This window comes from Crocodylus siamensis, chromosome 2 (assembly GCF_052110815.1).
Source record: "Crocodylus siamensis isolate JL-2025a chromosome 2, ASM5211081v1, whole genome shotgun sequence".
Lineage (NCBI taxonomy): Eukaryota > Metazoa > Chordata > Crocodylia > Crocodylidae > Crocodylus > Crocodylus siamensis.
The window spans coordinates 94,857,582-94,876,782 of record NC_143396.1 but is presented as its reverse complement, the minus strand read 5'-3'; the positions used below and the strand labels follow the sequence as shown (position 1 = coordinate 94,876,782).

At 44.3% G+C, this 19,201-nt stretch overlaps 1 protein-coding gene across 2 annotated transcripts in view; it reads right to left on the bottom strand.

Moving 5' to 3' along the window:
* The window catches only part of FHIP1A (FHF complex subunit HOOK interacting protein 1A), a 162,031-nt gene that overhangs the window by 100,487 nt on the left and 42,343 nt on the right, over positions 1-19,201 (bottom strand). For both annotated transcript variants that reach the window (XM_090036388.1, XM_090036387.1), the window contains one exon: positions 17,722-17,856. The gene's annotated coding sequence lies outside the window, so the exon portion shown is untranslated. The remainder of the gene's footprint in view (positions 1-17,721; positions 17,857-19,201) is intronic.

Sequence of the window (19,201 nt, the reverse complement as noted above, 5' to 3'; positions counted from 1 at the left end):
GCAAAAAAAGGGGAAAAAAGCATTTAAAAAATGACAAAGATAACTAGCTGAGCAAATCATGTGTGAAGCATTAAATGCAACTGCTTTTTGAAATGTACTCTTGCTCCCTTTTCAATATATCACCTGTTTTAACACTCAGTCTGTCATACAATCCATTCTCTTTCCTTCAGTCCAGGTTTAAAAGATGAACATTTCCTATTTTAACAGTACAAGCAAAGAATTCAGTGAGACTCATGTACGGAAAAAGCAGATACATGTTGAATGACTACTCATTTTCCACTCCTACAAGAAGGATGTATGGCTCTCTGCTGCAGCTGGACGTGACAATAGGACTGTACCATCTCCCTGGCAGACTTCCCACATCCTCCTAATCCTGTGAAACCTTCTCAACAGCTCTGAGGGGTTCAAACCCCACAAAGGAGAAAAGCCAAGCTCTATTAGATTCTCTCAACTATAGGGCCTGAGAGTGAAGCAAGGTGCATGTAAACATTTTGCAGTCAGAGAAACCTCTAGCAGTACAGTTCTGTGAGGCACAGATTCAGGAGCTACCACATGGCAAGGTGTGGGGAAGTAAAGGAGGACCAAGGAATATTTGTACAAGATCCTTGACCTCAATGAATACCTTGAGATCGCACAGATCCAAAATTTCTGGATACAGAACCATTCAACCTCTACCACATGGGCTAGGGACAGACATTCAAAAAGCATGAGCCTGAATTGATTCAAGCGTTGCAGGTTAGTCTAACCTGCAGAGATTGAACTGATTTGCAAGTGGATAGACATTCACTTTTGATTCAGGAAATGCAGGCCCATGCCTGTAATGGCCCAGGCTAGAAGTTGGGAGGCGCTAGAGCAAGCCCTCCCTTCTCTTCCACAATGCTAAGCTGAGGGGGACGGCCCCAGCAGGACGCTATGATTAGGGAGAGGTTTAAACCCCCACCCTGGCCTGCACAGTCCCCAGCTGGGGTGTGCTTGGAGGGGGAAGAGGAAGCGACACCTCCCCCCTGCTTTTCTTTGTCCCCCACCTCACTGCTCAAGGGGTGGGGAGTGTTGCCGTTAGCTAACATGGGGATGGCATGATCATGACCAGATGCTAGCTGGGGTCCATTCCACTGGGGTCCATGCTGTGGGAGAGGGGGATCCCTGCTGAAGCAGTGAGCAGCAAGGGGGGGGCAGACACTGCTGTGCCTGCAGTCTCCACCTCCTTCTGAGGCAGCTGGAGCTCCAGCTAGGGAAGAGAGGGGCAGGGGCAACCCTATTCTCTGGGGCAAGCAGCCCAGCCCAGCCCAGGGCTGAAAGGCATGCTGGGATGCTGGGGGGAGGGGAGACACTGGTTTAACTTAAACCAGGAACGGGTCTGGGACAGAAGTTCCATAAACTGGTTTGACCCAAATCAGGTAAGTCTGATACTACATTCAACCAGGTTTATCTTAAACCGGTTTTAGCCATTTTGAAACTGGTTTATGTGCACTAAACTTCAATTCTGTTACAGATTTAAACCAGTTTCTTATCACTTAAACCAGTTTGTGTGTAACTTCTGTCCCTAGGCATGGAGAATAACCTGCTACCCTATCTCATTAAGGCAAACTGCAAAGGATATATTCTAAGTTCTCACTCAACTATAGAAAAGGGCACTAAATAGAATCAATGCTGCTGTTTAGAAGGCATTGTGTGCGTGTGTGTGCGTGTAAAATTTACTAAAAAGAATAAATTGGAAAAATTGCTCCTACTCATTGTACACACTGCATTCAAATGTTGCACTTTTTCCCACTCTATAAATAAACAATGCATCTGAAAACTTTTTAAAAAAAGACAACAGCAAAGTATTCCCACATGCTTCCATGTCAGGAAGAGCAGCAACATAACAGCTAAATTATTAATTTCCCCAGGTTTACCTGAATTCCAGATTGGTACTTTTGAACTCCAGTTCAACAGTACTGCTGCTAACTTTTCTATTTTGTATTCCTATCCAGCAATAAGATTTAGCTGACAGACACTGACACTGACAATATTCCATCAGCTCAGGGATGGGGCATGGAATTGAAAGGGAAGAGGGAAAAAAAGAAGCAAAAGACTAACTAGGTAAGCTACTTTGAAATACAAAGAACATCAGAGTCTGTTTCCTCTATTATAATGCCTTTAATATTTCTTTCCTGACAATTAATAGTGAAAACCTTGACAGCTGGTGAGCAGTCAGTAGCTATAGGCTTCAGTGTTCAGCAGGTAACAGCTATGCCCTGCTCAGCACTTGCAGTTATCAAAGTTGCAAGTGCTCAGTCTTTCAGGAAAAAAATTGGGCCAAATTCTATCTCCCTTTCACTACATGCTTTACTTTTTCATAAAAACTGATAGCCCAAAAACCCTGTGGTGCACAACATGGTGAAGACACTTAATATTCACTTTTAATATAATACAGTATTAGTGGTCTATTGGTACTTGCTGGTGGTCTGCATCCTGGCAGTCAGTCACATTTCACCAGCTTTTCAGAAAAGGTAAAGATGTCTACAAAACATTTACCTTATTTACCCAAATCCAAGATTACTTTGAATTTAAGATGACCCCCCAATAATTTCCATCTATCGAATCCTATTATCAGAGGGGGAAAAACGTTGTCTTGGATTTGAGTAAATATGGTAAATACTTTCCTTTGTTTACCATTAACAGAGTTGCCACAAATATGTTATTTGTTCAGTAGAGGGAAAGAACACAGTCCTCATAGTCAGGAATAGGAAAGGAGACCATTTGTAAGTCAGGCTCCTATATGAAGATGTCTTCCTAATAAAGCAGTCTGCAAAATTTATTGCAGTGGCGACATGTAGGGGGTGCACAGAGGTGCATGTGCACCCACTGTCAGCCATCTTTCCCAGGCGGGGCAGTAGATGAGAGCACTGGTGCCCGCCCCCAGAGCACCAGCCAGGGAGTAGGTGCTCACCTGGAAGTGCCAGTGCTCTCCCGGAAGTGTTAGAGGGGTGCTTGGAAGTGCCAGCAGCACACTGCTGCCACTTGCAGGTCGGCAGGATTGGCCACAGGGAACCCCTCCAGTCGATGACTGGCCATTGGGGGGGGCAAATGCCCCCGACTCAAGAGGCACCAGTCACCCATGATTTATTGGAGAGTCTTCTGTGTAACTATTTTTAAAATACAGCAATTGCTATCCATAACTATTACCTATACCAGGAGTGGCCAAAGCATAGCACACATGCCACAAGTGGTATAGGTAGCTGCTGTGTATGGCACAAGAGCTTGGGTACTCAGTAAAGGCATTGGAATAGAGGGAAAAGAGTGTCGCAGGAGCATGTCAGCAACAAAAGAAGGATCATGGAAAGTGTGGGTGCCTTACTGAATGGGGGAGGCAACCTACTGACAGAGGATAGAGAAAAGGCTGAAGTGGTGAGTCAGAAGCTGACTGGCCAAGTTCACCGGTGATACCAAACTTTGGAGTGAAGCACCCACATCTGAGGACAGGGGAGTAATCCAGGCTGACCTTGATAGGCTCAGGAAATGGGCGGACGAGAACCTGATGGTGTTTAACACCGAAAAATGCAAGGTTCTCCACCTTGGGAGGAAAAACCTGCAGCATGTTTACAGGTTCGGCAGTGCTACACTGACTAGCACTACGGATGAGAGGGACTTGGGGGTCAGGATTGACCACAAGATGAACATGAACCTTCAGTGTGATGCTGCGGCTAGTAAACCAAGCAAAACCCTGGCTTGCATCCATAGACGCTTCTCAAGCAAATCCCAGGACGTCATTCTCTCATTGTACTTGGCCTTGGTGAGGCCGCAGCTGGAGTACTGTGTCCAGTTTTAGGCTCCACAATTCAAGAGGGATGTGGAGAAGCTTGAGAGTCCAGAGGAGAGCCACGCACATGATCAGAGGTCAGAAAAACAGACCTTATGATGAGAGGCTGAGAGCCATGGGATTCTTCAGCCTGGAAAAGGGCAGGTTCAGGGGTGATCTGATGGCCACCTATAAGTTTATTAGGGATGTTCATCGGGATCTGGGAGAACGTTTGTCACTAGAGCGCCCCAAGAGATGACAAGGTCAAAGTCTAAAACTCCTTCATGACTGTTTCAGGCTGGACATAAGGAACAACTTCACTGTTCAAGCCCCCAAGGTCTGGAATAGGCTGCTGCCGGAGGTGGTTCAGGCACCTACTTTGAACGCCTTCAGGAGAAACCTGGATGTTTTTCTTGCTGGGATCCTATGACTCCAGCTGACTTCCTGCCCCGGGGCCGGGGGCTAGACTTGATGATCTTCTGAGATCCCTTCCAGCCCTAACGTCTATGAAATCTATGAAGTCTGTGAGAGAAGCTGTCAGGTGTCACGAGTGCCAGGTTAGCTTTTCCTCGCTATGCTACTGCTGCCAAGTTCACGGCTTTGGATCCTCACTTGCTATACAAAACTGCAGTGGTAGCTGGGTCTGGGAAGGGTTAACTTGGCTCTTGGCAGCGACACTTCCTCTTGCAACATCTCCTTGCTCCTCTATGCCCAGCCACAGGCTCAAGCCAAAGCTGCCTCCTCTGGCACCCAAGAGCACAAATTCTTTCAGATACATTTGTGGTGGTCCGGGATCAGATTGGCACTCAGGAAGGTGGGGGAGGAGGCGTGTGGCAAGCCAGCCAAAAAAGCTTGGCCACCACTGGCCAATGCTAACAACCAGCAGACAAGAATGAAAATATTTTAAAAGCAATTCCCTATATTTAGTAACATTTTAAAAAAATACATAAAAGACCTTTTTTGATCAATGATCAATGTTTCAGTGTACTCAGAATCTTTAAAAACTGGGTGGCACTGTCCAGCTGCACATCAATACTAGAATTCTCTACAAAGAAGCCACTTGCAGGTTTCTTAGTTCAGATCCTTTTTTCTTTGAAACATATTTCATGACCCGAAATAAGCTTGATGAGCTTCAGACCCTAATTCCTTTTGCTTGCTTTGATTATCTTCAGAGATGACATGATCTAGAGGAGTAAGGCAATCTAGTTATATATTTCTTTATCATGACCGTAATAAGATACTGTTTAAAAATATGCCCTGTTTATCAGTAAAGACTTTCACTCAAACAGAAACTGAAAGCAAGTTGAGAGAGAAAAGAATCCTCAACTATTAATATTTCCAAAACAATCCCTCTTTCTCAAATGCACACAGTCTGATACAATCCTAACAAAAGTAACTTACAAATCTGAAAAGAATAATTAGCATATGTTGAAGGATGCAAGCACCCTTTAAATGCAGATCAACTGCTTATCCTATGGACAATAAGCAAATTTAACTCATCCAGATTAAATCTGTCATAAACCGGATTGCTAGCTCTCAGTATATATTGCAAATTCCCCACTCCCCCACATATAACCAATAAATAATGTCACAAACCCAGAGATTCATAAGGTCAGAATGACTAATATTTGCATTAAGCAAATGTATTACCATAGTAACACAGACACTACAGAGCTATCTACCTGCTACAGCCCACTAAATTATTTACTATGCCAATACTACAGTGACACTGTGTAAATTATCACATTCATTAACAGCAGAGCATGCTCCAAAAAACTGAGCACCAAGACAGCTAAATTTATTGCTATGAAAAAAATACAGTATTGTCGGTGCTGTCAGAGAGAAGATGCAGTGACAGAATGGAGAAAGGCAGCAGAACAGCAAAAACAAGCCCTTCTTTAAAAAGAGCATATGCACCTGAAAAGCACTGCAAAAATATAAAAATGTAGACAGGACACAAGTCTTGACTTCCCATCAGCTGACAGTATACAGGTTTCCCTCGCTTTATGCAGTACATGCATTCTCAGAGAATGGTGCATAAAAATCGAATTTACATAAAGCGAACCCACTTTACAATGTAACAAATAGGGACAGGTTCCCATGGTAGTGAGAGAGGGAGGGAGGCTGGGACTAGGGAAGGGGCAGGGGGAGGAGTCCTGCTCCCGGGGCTGCACAAGGCAGCAAAGCAGAGGCGAAAGAGCAGCAGTCACCCCGGCCCTGGCCGCAGCAGCCCCAGGAGCAGCCAATGCTAGCTGCCCGCAGCTGCTGGGCTGCACCATGCTCCTCCTGTCCTCCCCATGCCTGGGCTCCGCTTGTCCACACTCACCTCTGCTCCTGGGCTGCACCACAGGCAGCTGGTGTCAGCTGCTCCTGGGACTGCTCCAGCATGGGCATGGGTGAGTGGGGACAAGCAGAGCCCTGGCCAGTGCAGGGCATGGCACTCACCTCGGCCCCAGGAGCAGTCAACACCACCTGCCTGTAGCAGCTGGGCTTCATCATGCCCCAAACCCCGCGGGGCTCTGCCAGTCCCCACTCACCCCAGCCCGTGCTGGAGTGGCCCCGGGAGCAGCCGACACCAGGGCACAGTGCAGCCCAGCTGCGACAAGCAGCTAGTGTTAGCTGCTCCTGAAGCTGCTGCAGCCAGAGCTGGGGTGAGTGGGGACTGGCACAGCCCCAGGGGGTTCAGGTCACGGTGCAGCCCAGCTGCTCCAGGCAGCTGGTGTCAGTTGCTCCTGGGGCTGGAGTGAGTGCCACACCCTGCACTATCCGGGGCTCTGCTTGTCTGCGCTCACCCCAGTCCCAGGAGCAGCCGACACCAGCTGCCTACACCAGGACACGGTGCAGTCTAGGAGCAGAGGTGAATGCAGATGAGCAGAGCCCAGGCACAGGGGGAACAGGGGGAGCACAGTGCAGCCCAATCGCTGCAGGCAGCTGGCGCCAGCACCTCCCAGGGCTACTGTAGCCACGGCTGGGGTGAGTGAGGCCATGGCCCTTCTCCCCCACCCCCCCATACACTTATCTGCTTGGGCAAGGGTGGGGGCATCTATGCTGATCGCATAAGAGCAAATTTACCTTGCATATAACGAATTATGGGTCTAAATATGCTCATCGCATAAGAGCGACTTCACATATAAAGAACCCACATAAATCAAGGGAGACCTGTAGTAGGACTATAGCTGAACCAATTGTGAAAAAAATGCCCTGCAATATCCTATTGAGACAGAGTATAATTCTAGATGCCTAAGCATTTGCCACTTCAAACATAACTATACAGCAACTCTCTTTTGCTACTAGAAAAGTAGGGCTAGTGGATCTGAGATACTCAATAAAAATTTCATTATGCCCTTGGTGGGGTGCCTTCTCAGCCATTTGTAGTTTCTGAACTGTCCACAATTTGGAATGGGATTCCAACATTTCAAGAAAACTTCTGTCACGTGGGCCAAACCCTGAATAAAGACTGGAATGGGTGTTTTGCGCAGGAGAAAGTTTTATCCCAGTCCACTGTTCTACATCGTAGGCCCAGAATAAGATATTCAGTAGCAGCTTCCTTTCTTCCCTCTCTTCTCCACTACCCCAAGATTTCTCCCTGACTCTTGGCAACTCCAGCTCCTTCCTCTACGAGAGACAGACAGACATCACTGAACTGGTTGTAGTTTCTGCCTGCATTGTGAGAGCTAGGAACAAACTGAAGCTTTCTCTCTCTGCATTGCTCTAGCGGGATCCAGGCATTGTGCTTACTGCAACAAGGTTCTAACTATCTTTTATTTCCTTTGTTTTTTTCACTCTTCACAGAAGATGACATGTCGTATGGGATTTAATGGAGGTGGTTTGTAAAACTGTTTACATTGCTTGTTTTTATAAAGAAGATATCTAGCATATGTCCTTTCTCCCCCAGGTGCTGCTCTTTACTAGAATCATAGTATTAGCAAATACATGCTACATTCAGGTATTTCTAAAGTACTTGTTACATTTCCCTATAAAACATCAAACTCACAGCTTATACATCTCAGAGGAGTCTAATGTCAGATCTGCTTTTGACTGACCAGGTTTGTAAAGTACTGGTCCCAAAGTGAAATTTTCTGGGTTATGCAGCTTTCTGGTTTATGACAAGGTTAATAAACAGAAGATTTTGCCATTTTTATCAAGTATTTTATTAGCTTATGTTTATTTAGTATTAAAATATACTAATTATCAACATATATTTATTATTTAATGTTGTGGGGGGAAGAGATAGCATTGGGCCCAATTCTGTGATTCTGAGGACAGGATCATGGGACCCCTCAGGAACAATTTAGTTTATGTTCACTTATTTATTTTCTCCTAGATGGCAGATACCCGAGTGAAAACATTTGCAACATCCTCTATACTATACATAGGACAATGTCACATGTAGAAGGTGTTGATTTCAACTGAATCATCTAATACTCATGTCACGTTCTTACATTCAAGAAGTCCTATTTGGTTCTGTTTCTCACCCACACTTGTTTCATATATTTCATAGACATTAGGGCTGGAAGAGACTTCAGGAAATTATTGAGTCCAGCCCCTGCCCAAAGGGGAGAAAGTCAGCTGGGATCAGATCACCCCAACAAGATTCATCTCAAGCAGATCCAAGGAGGTGATCCTCCCCCTCTATGCAGCATTGGTCAAGCCGCAGCTGGAGTACTGCGTTCAGTTCTGGGCACCGGCACTTCAGAAGGGATGTGGACAACATGGAGAGGATCCAGAGGAGGGCCACTCGCATGATCAGGGGACAACAGGGCAGGCCCTATGAGGAGAGGCTACGGGACCTGAACCTGTTCAGCCTCCACAAGAGAAGGTTGAGGGGGGATCTAGTGGCCTGTTACAAAGAGGGGACCAGCAGGCATTGGGGGAGTCCCTGTTCCCCCAAGCAGTACCAGGAGTGACTAGGAATAATAGTCACAAGCTGGCAGAGGGTAGATTTAGGCTAGATATCAGGAGGTGCTACTTCATGGTCAGGGTGGCTAGGATCTGGAACCAACTTCCAAGAGAAGTGGTGCTGGCTCCTACCCTGGGGGTCTTTAAGAGGAGGCTAGATGAACACCTTGCTGGGGTCGTTTGACTCCAGTACCCTTTCCTGCTATTGTAGGGGGTTAGACTCGATGATCTGCTCAGGTCCCTTCTGACCCTACAAAACTATGAAACTATGAAGATAAGCATCCAAACATTTCTTAAAAGGTATCCAGAGTAGGTACTTGCACCATTTCTGAGGGGAGTCTATTCCAGACTCCGGAGACTCGGACAGTAAAGAAGTTTTTCATTATGCTCAGTCTAAAACTATCTTCCAGCAGATTGTGACCATTAGACCTTGTCTTCCCATGGGGTACTCCCAGTTTCTGATGCACACCCCTTATATACTCATAGGCTGCCATCAAGTCACCCCTGAGCCTTTGCTTTTTCAGGCTGAAAAGTCCCATGCCTCTCAGCATCTCCTCATAAAGCCTGTTCTTTTCACCTCTAATCATACACGTGACTCTCCTCTGGACTCTCCCAAGCTTCTCCACATCCTTTCTAAAGTGTGGAGGCCAGAACTGGATGCAGTACTCCAGCTGTCGCCTCACCAAGGCCGAGTAAAGTGGAAGGATGACTTCTTGGGTCTTGCTTGAGATGCACTGGTAGATGCAAGACAGATTTTTATTTGCTTTGCCAGCTGCGGCATCACATTGGTGGCTCATGTTCATCTTATGGTCAATCATGACCCCCAAGTCTCTTCTGGTCATGGTGCTAGTGAGTGTAGCTGTGCCGAGCCTATAAGTACGCTGTGGGTTTTTTCTCCCGACATGGAGCACCTTGCATTTCTCAGTATTGAACATCATAAGGCTTTGATCCACCCACCTTGCAAGCCTGTCCAGGTTGGCCTAAATTGCCATTCTATCCTCTAGCATGACCGCAGTTCCCCATAATTTGGTGTCATCAGCAAATTTAGCTAGTTTGCTTCTGACACCCAAACCCAGATCATTTATAAATATATTAAAGAGTACTAGTCGGAGTACTGAGCCCTGGGGGATGCCACTGGTCACCATGTACCATGTTGACTCGGTTTTGTCAGTGATCACTCTCTGGGTCTGAGCACAGAGCCAGTTCCCCAGCCATTGGACTGTAAGGTTGTCGAGGCCACAGTTCCCCAATTTTACCATAAGGACATCATGGGAGACCAAGTCAAAGGCTTTTTTGAAATCTAAATATATGACATCAACCTCTTGTCCTTTGTCCAGGTGATGTGTCACCTGGTCATAGAAGGAAATGAGGTTGGTCAGGCAAGACCTACATGCAACAAAGCCATCTCTCAAAATGCTGCCTTCCATTAATTTTGCCTCTCCAGCCCTTGGTGGACAGGCTGAATTCTACTTAGGAAACAAAGCAATCCAGGAGAGGTCTTACTGAGGAGAATGAGACTACCTTTTTGCCAGACAGAGGATTATAGACAGACTAACCATAAGGAAATCCAAGACACTGTCCTCCCTCCCCCGCTCTCACAAGTCAATGCCATTACAGGCAGAGGTGGGGGCAGGGTAGCATGATGCACTGGGCATGCTTGCCTGGCACACCATGTCACTCCATTTCCCCACTGGACTGCACCCTACGTCCCTGCATTTCTGGGATGCTCTTGTTAATTCTCAACAGCTGGCTGGGATCAGCCTCTGAAATCTAGGACTGTCCCACCTAAACCAGGATGTATGGTCATCCTAATCATAAAGAGCTTCTGTGCTTTTTGAGTTGAGTGCCTAACATCTGCTTCTTGAAGACACCTATTAGCAATGGACTTTCTTCCATTTGCAGTTTCAAAGGGTGTCTCATATAGTAACCGTTTAAAGCAAGTACTTCTAAAATTACGTGTTTCCAGTTGCTATTGTGCCAATATATGCACTATTATTTAGTGACTTGCCATATCCCGAGATCAAAGTGAGCCAACAGTAGCTGGTACTACATCATACTAACATTTCTGTAATGGCACCATCAGTTTTCTTCTCAGATATAAAGTATGGGAGAGAAAAAGAGTAGAGTGACAGAGAAGTTAAAGTCAGAGCTGATGGTATCCTGTTGTCTGACCAATCAGCCTACTTGAAAACCTGTTTAGCTTTCATCATTTCCCCCTCCTCTAAAACAGACATTTAATGAAGCAGCAAAGAGATGAGAGAATTCTGAATTAAAAGACATACAAGCTAAAAACTACAGTAGTACAAAGATTTCCATGAAAAAGGCTACTACTATCATGTAAACATTTTGTGGAGTGTTATTTAAAGCAGTTTCATAGATTCCATAGACATTAGGGCTGGAAGGGACCTTGGAAGATCGAGTCCAGCCCCCCGCCTGAAGGGCAGGAAGTTAGCTGGGGTCACAGGATCCCAGCAAGATAAGCATCCAAAAGAGTTTTTCAACCCATGGACTGCAAGAATATTTCAGAGGGTCTCAAACAAGTGCCAGAGAAACATGTGGGTTTTCCCTTGCAAGCTGGCACCATTCTAGCCTCCAAGGGACTGCTTCGGGCATGGCCAGCACGTAGCCAGGCAGGGTCATGGGAGCAGCCCCAGCAGCTGGATGCAGGTAAGTGTATGTTGAGCAGGTGTTAAAGGGCCAGGGCTTGGGGACAGGCAGAGGGCAGTGTGTGTATGTGGTAGGTGGGGGGGAAGATGCCTGCCAGCACTGGGGGAAAGTGGCTGCGCACTGAAGCTGCAGCAAGACAGGGGGAAGGCACCTGCCCCTTCAGTGGGGGAAGGGCTGGAGGGAGCTGCGTGGCTGGGCTGGAGACACCAGGGCTGATGCCATGCTTGTGGGAGTGGGGCAGTCAAAACACACTGCTCGGCAGGACGGGAAGGGCCGTGACCAGGCTGCCTGGTATCTTCAGCAGGGCTGGCGGGGAGGCAGGGGGCTTCAGGTTGGTAGCTAGGGGCTCCAGCATGGCGCCGGGGGGAAGGAGACTGTGCATTGGGCACCAGCAGGGCCAGGGGGGTGTGGGTCAGGACAAGACATTGATCTTGGCAAATGGATACAAAAAAGGTTGAGAACCACTGATTTAAAGCACTATGCAGTCAAGCATGCTAATGTTTGTACAGTGACTTGAAAGGCTTCCAGTACCAATAGCAATGTTTCTTCTGGTTTTGTTTGGTGACCAGAAATAAAACTGACTGAACACCCTCCCTCCAGCACATATTAACAGAGTAGCAGGCTAGGATGTAAAAGTAGAAGTATGAAATCTAGTGTAAGACTATTTTTCAGTAGATATTTTTATTATGACTGAAGACAGCATATTTTCTACTTACTGTATATACAGTGATCTGTCTTACTATCCAACCTTTTATAACAGACCTGCAAATATCTCCCTCATGCACTTCCCTAGACAAATTAAACTGGTTTGAAGACTCAGAAGTCTAACCACTTCACATTTGTAGAGGAACAAAACTATTCCATGCCAGTGATCTACTGCAAGGGGACGTTTAACCTTTCAGTGCATTGTTTGATAGCCTGTTTTATTGTCAATGTTGCTAATTACAAAACATCAGACAACTCAGAGTACTGTCCTAGGAATGGAATAATAAAGGGTGGAGTTACACCAGTGGTGCTCAACTTCTGGCCTCTGGGCCAGTTGGGCCTGTAAAAGGTCCAAAAAATTGGGAGCAGGGGAATGGTGGCAGCATTAATTAACCTACCACTGCTGCCATATTTCCAGATCCAAGAGAAACCCCAAAGCCTAGATGACATGGCCCTGCACGCTAGATAACATCAGCATGTGGAGTTGTTCCACGTATGTGTGGGGTCAGACTAGCATGCAGGGTTAGGATGGCATATGGCCAGATCCAGCATACCAGATCACATTCACAGACCAACCCCACATGCTGACCCTGCACTGGATCTGGACCACAGACAAACTCTGTGCCATTCATCTGGCTGGTGGGGCCAGATAAGTTGAGCACTGTTGAGTTCTGCCTAGGGACCTACCTAATTCACAGGGGCTGCCCTCTGATTTCGCAGTCTGAGCACAGTGCTGGTTGCCATTTTTGTGGCAGAGTAAAATGCCTATCAATCTCCAAGGAAGTGTGGGCTTTCCAGGGCCCACCAGCCAATCAGAGTTGTGGAATGCCCTCCCACCCCTCCTTGGAGATTAACAGATGGCCATCTGTCAATTTTGGGGGACAGGCAGGATTCCAGGGCCCCTCAGCCAGAAGCGTGGGGGGACCCGCTATGCTCTACTACAAGAATCTCCCCCACTTGCCCTCCCCTCTGTGCTTCAAGACACCAGGGCTTCCCATCCATGTTTTCAGCTCCTCCTTGCTGACTGCTCTCCAGCTTTTTCATGGGAACCAGGCTTTTCATGAGGGACATATGAAATTTGCAGTATCCACGAAAATCACAAAATCACAAATTTGGTAGGTCCCTATTTATGCTATTTCCCATCTCAACACAATGTGGGTGTTAGTAAGTGATGAACTACAGCCTGTAGCAAATCCACACGGGATTTCACTACTAAGTATCACAGCTGTGCCTTGTTGAAATTAGTCTTTTTACAACAGGCAACTGGGTTCCTACCATTTTGTTTCCAATTTCCCTATTGTTAATTCATGAAAAAGCATCACACCCATTATAAAATGATGCAGTGGATCTCAAGGACTTCAATTCAGAAATGGCACCTTGAAAACACTCAAAACAACAATGAAGAGAGCAATACAAAAAACCTACTAAATACACTTAGCTGACAAGGATGCTATGGGAATTAATAAGAAATGACAATGCACTTCATTTTCAGCACCCCTACTACTATCAAAAAGACACTCAAGTAAAATTTGTTATCATTGCAAGAGCAAATAAAAAAAGCTTTATGTCAATACCTTTACTGTTACCACATTCAAGATTACAAAGTGGTTTGTGGTATACTAAGTCACTATTTTCTTCACATCCTACTGACAGGATAACCCATCTCACTCAACCAGTCACTTTCTCTGTTAAGAGAACACACATTGGTATTAAACTTTTCAAAAAAATAAAAGTGTTGGTAAAAGAACATGGAAAGATTCATTTTTCACTGTTTTCTCTTGCCCTCCCTTTCTTCCCATAACCTCTAAATTCCAGCTTCCTGTAAGTCCTACACTGTGGCAAAAATCAGCAAAAATAATATTGGTGAGTGTATTTCTGGGCATCAAGAATGGTACTCCTAGATTGTTCAAAGACATCATTATGAAATAGTGCTACCAGCTAGAAGCTGAATCCTGCAAAGTCTTCACTTAGCTCTCTAGCCTGAACCCAACCTACAAAGTACTAAGCCACATGTTTAACTTTGAGAGTATTCATTTAAGTCAGAGGAAATACTCATATGCTCAAAGTTAAACAAGTGCATGACCACAAGTGCTTAGACCAAGGCTGAAGATTCCAGCACTCCATAGACTGAGCAAAAAAGCAGCTGGAGGGTGAAAACGGGAATCAAATCTAGGCTTTTGACATGCCTGCTACAGAGCATTAATCCAAAGGATTCACTAGTTTGGCTTATGTTTGATAAAATTGTGGGTTGTTCTGTTCCTGCAATTGATCACACGCTCCCTTAGAGAGCCAGAGCTGGAGAGACTTTGCATTCAATGATTCAATCTGTTTTAGACTAACTATTTTAAGGAAAAGATCAACCAACAGCATCTTCTACTGTAATACTGAAAGTCTCAGTGTTTGAATCTCATGTGTCAGGGCTCAAAAGGTTAAGAGACTGGCTTAAATATGATAACTTGTTTTAAATAAATCAAGTTGGGGGTTTTTGCTTTCTTCAAGCTTTTCTCCATTAATCACAATTCTGAAGTTGATATGGTCCCCAAGTGCATCATTTAGTGCTTTTCATAAATCTCCAAATACTCAAATTTCACAACAGAACGTAGCAGTAAAATAGAGGTCAAGTAGTACTTAAAGTTTTTTAGCAGACCAAGAAGTACAGTTACATTCTGGGCACTGAGATCATATATAAATTTCACCGATGTCCTGTAGCCGCCCATTGCCATCAACAGCAAGCTGTCTTTACTGAGAGCAGGACTGGACTCAAATGACAAAATACTTTGTAAACAGAAGACAGCATCTGTCTGAAGCAATTACTGAATAAAATCTACCCATGAACCAAAGCAAGAATTACACATCCCCCCCCATTATGAAACAATACCAAATTGCAGAGTATAGAATAAACATACATAATAGTATTTGGAACAATGAAAGAACAAAATGTTAAAAAAAACACAACAAATTGTCACTTAAACTAACACAAACAAAACAAAACTGGATCATACAGGAATATTTAGATGTCAGGCTATGTCTATACCTCAGTCTTCAAGTTTCGGTTCCGGAACAGCTTCTGAGACCTGTAATTTCCCTTCCTAAATTAATCCTGTATTTCAGTTCCTTCTGAATAATGGATGACAACTGCCTGTCTACCATAAATCCATCTCAATTTCACTGAATACACAATAATTAATTTAAATGAGTCCCATAGCTGTTACCTGACTGTAGAAAAATCTTTGACATCACATCATGTAAAATGCAGAGCGATTGGGATAATTCTATTTTTAGAAATAAAAATCAGGAGTCTGCCTTCCTGCAAAATCCGTCTTATGGACAACCAAAAATTCACATACAAGACTAGCCAGCAAAATCTATGGGAAACTAGATTTGTCTCAGCCAACAATCAGAGTTACACTTCATTTAAAATCATAAGATCATAAAGTCATAGAAAATGAGGGCTGGAAGGGACCTTCTGAAGTCATCTAGTAGTCTAGCTCCCTGTTTGAGGCAGGATCATCCCTATCCAAACTATCCCATGCAAGTCCTTGTCTAACCTATTCCTAAAACTACATAATTAATCCTGTTGCATAACTACAACACATTACTGCCCAAGCACACCAAAAGCACCCTAACCTGTCACAGGTAAAGCAGTGGGACAAACACTGTCAGTGTCCTGCCACTGCTTCAGTTAAGATCCCAAAGTTACTGCACACACACAAAAATATTTCTAGCAGTGAAATCTACAATTCTAGTTTTTTCAGGTTTATTTAAATGCAGTGTTCAGAATTCAGTGAACTGAATATGCTATCAGATACAGTATAACAAGTACTTGTTGCCAGCCCAATATAAAATACATTTAACTTTTTACAAAAGTAGTTAACTGTCAACAGTTGTGTTTTCCACTACAGTACGCATGGAAAGTCAACCAACTTTGCCTACTAATCTCAGGATTCAAAATGGCTGCTCTTCCTTCTCAGGCCCAATTTGATAGCAGAACTTTAGACATGAGAGAAACATATTTAAATGGCAACTAAGTTTTGATTTTAGGTATCCAGCTCTTGTACTTTTGCTCCACTCCTTCAGCTGCCAAAATAAACGTGCTGAGCCAACAGGAATTAAAATCCACAGTTGGTTGAGCAGAGTAGCCTACAAATATCACTAATGTTTGAGGGCCCATGGCATTTCCTCATCAAAATGTTCTTTTTGCATTCATCTGAACTCTTAATTTATCCAACGAAATGATGCCCAGAATGAAATAGTCCAGGTATAATCACTGTAGACAGCTATAGGGCTAACCTTCACTAGAACACTGGATCAAATTAATTAACATGCAGTTCATTTTTTTTTTTTCAAACTGTCAAGTTTGTCACAACAATTGATCCTGAGGAAATTCTACCAAACAAACTCTTTCACTGCCCATTAATTAACCCTGATTCTTCAAAGTTGTGTTCCAAAAACCTAACTATCTAGTGAATTTAAGCATGCATAGGGAGGGATACTTCCTCAACCCATATCATCTCAGGTATGAAGCAGAGAACTGTATTGCCATTTTGGTGTTGGTTTTGGTTTTTTGCACCCATGTCATGCTACAAACTCATCTCTCTTCTACTGTTTGCTACCATCAAAAGCAGAATTAATGCCTCCCAATTTCTGAGCAATGGTGGAAGTATATTCTACCCAGCTAGAATAACTAGCTTTTTTTCAAGCAGAATTTTATTTTGTTTTTTGCCAATATAGGCAACATGCACACTTCCATGTTATTTCTGATGGTATATCTTTCTGTGCGCCACTAGGAATAGAATTAAAAGGTTAGGTTGTTGTGTACATCTCTTTGTTTTCCTCTCCATTTGGCACTGCCTAATTAGAAAGTGTTATATACTGAAGCACACAAATGGGATTCTTGTATGCTCTCAGAGACATATGAGACGTGGACAGGAAGTAAAAGGAAATGGAAAAAAAAAATACAGAAGAAGAGGTAAGTAGAAGAGAACCAATTTAAACAAAAAACTAAAAAAGGCAAGGGTCAGCAACCTACAGTTTGTGGCTTGGATCCAGCCCATGAAGAGCTATTTTTCCAGCCCACCAAGGATGTTTGTGCAAGAATGCACTATCTAATGGTTGCCTCAGTCAGCTGTACCTCCAGCCCACTACCTCTATCAACTACCACCTCCATCCTGAGAAGGGCCAAGCTGTGTTACTTCAGCCAGAAACAGATTGAGGATTTTACAAAGGGGGGATGCAGTTACAGCAACCAGTGCTGCAGGGATGGCTGCACCCCCTTACCCCCTGTTCTCAGCATCCTCCCCCTGTTCCCCTCCCCCTCAACCAGGGCAAGCAGACAGGGCTGCAAGAGCAGCAGATGAGAACTTAAGTCCTAAGGAAGGTAAGCATTCCCTTCCCCTCTTCTCTCTATCCCTTCCCTCCCATCTGTCACTGCCAGGTGCTATCCTGGGGGTGAGAGGACCTCTTCTGTGCTCTAGCTGGGCTGCACCAGGAGTCCATTCACCAGGGACTTTGCTCCCAGGCTGGACATCCCCCATGCAGCCCAACTGGAGTGGGCAAGCTACCCACTCCCTCCTAGTGGCAGGCTGGGGAGGGGGCAGAACAGGAGGGGAGGGAGAAGGAGAGGGGAGAAGAGCATGTAGGGGAAGGGAGGAGGTGGGGGGAATGCTTACCTTCCTTGACAAGTCTGTGACTGCTGCTCTAAGGGCATGGTTGAAAAGGGGATGGGAGGGTGTGCCTGCACCACTGCTTCTCCTCTGGATCTGCTCCTGACTTCAGCCTGCTACTAGTAAAAAGGTTGCTGACCCCTGGAAAAAAAAGATACAAAATGTATTGGTCAAAAGGGTTACTAGAGGGGCAGAAAATGTACTGCAGAAAGTGTCTGCTACCCTGGCACTTGATCACTGTAACCTCAACTTCTGTGGTTTACAAGGGAAGCTCAAGGAGTTTATTACTTCACAAGATTAGCACTCTAGTCTGCAAGAAAACAGAAAAGTCCACATTTTTCAGACAAACAAAAGCAGATAAAAAGTACACATGAGGGAAGAAAAGGGAAGGGAAAACTCAAAAGGAAAGCACAGTGATTACTATTCAATATTGAAGGGTATTCCTAATATTTCATAATATTTTGCTACAAGAAATACACAGACCCATTCATTTAGGTGCAAACAGAGTATTATTATATATGGGTCAGGAGCCAATTTTTTACTTACTGGTTAACACAGAACTGGGTTTATTGATCAGTTATATTTAAAATTCAGATTTTAAGGTCCTATCAGCAGGTACATGCTCAAACATAAAGCTTTTACATATTCCTGAAGCTCTCTGTATCTGTACTTTGCACTGAGAAAGTCCCATTTGCTAGCAGATGCTGTCCTACTGCCAGTAATCTTGCTATAGCAATGAAACATTAACATATTATATGCAAAGTATGAATGACTAAATACTAGTCCGTTCATCTGCACATTTCCTTTTTAAAACAGGCAAAATATCTAAAGTGAAGAGTAGTGTAAAAGTGATACTGTACCCATGAAAGGCAAGAATTTCTTAGAGTGATATCTTTTATTGGGCCAGCTATATAGTTGGGATAAAGGTAGACAAACTTTTAAATGCAAGACATTCTTCCTCACATCTCTGATCACAGGAAGCCAGGCACAGCATAGAAAAAAAACCCAGCAGAGTGGAGGGGTAGCAGACACACAATTAGCAGAAGAAAAGAACATGATTACTGAGATCAAGGTCTACCTAAAGGCAGGAGGGTCATTATCACCTCTCCTGCATGGAAAGAATTCAGGGGTTCGGTAACATATAATGCGCCATAAAACTGCTATTAATGTTTAGTACTTGGTTCTTAATATCCAGCTCTGATATACACAGAAAAAAATTCACAGGCCTACCTTAAGTTTATGCAAATACAATTATCTTACTATGCATATTAAAATGCAAAGCACAGCTTCTTGTTAATTTTTCACTTGAAGGAACTGCAGCACTTCTGTGAGAAATCATTTAGCAGAAGGTCTTGGAACAGATTCTCTATAACCATCTCAATTTGTCCTTCACTTCCTCCCCACCCACAAGACAAACTTGCATATGCAGATTAATTTAAGTTATAAGAGCAATAGTCCATAAATCCAAGACAAAAAGATGATGTGC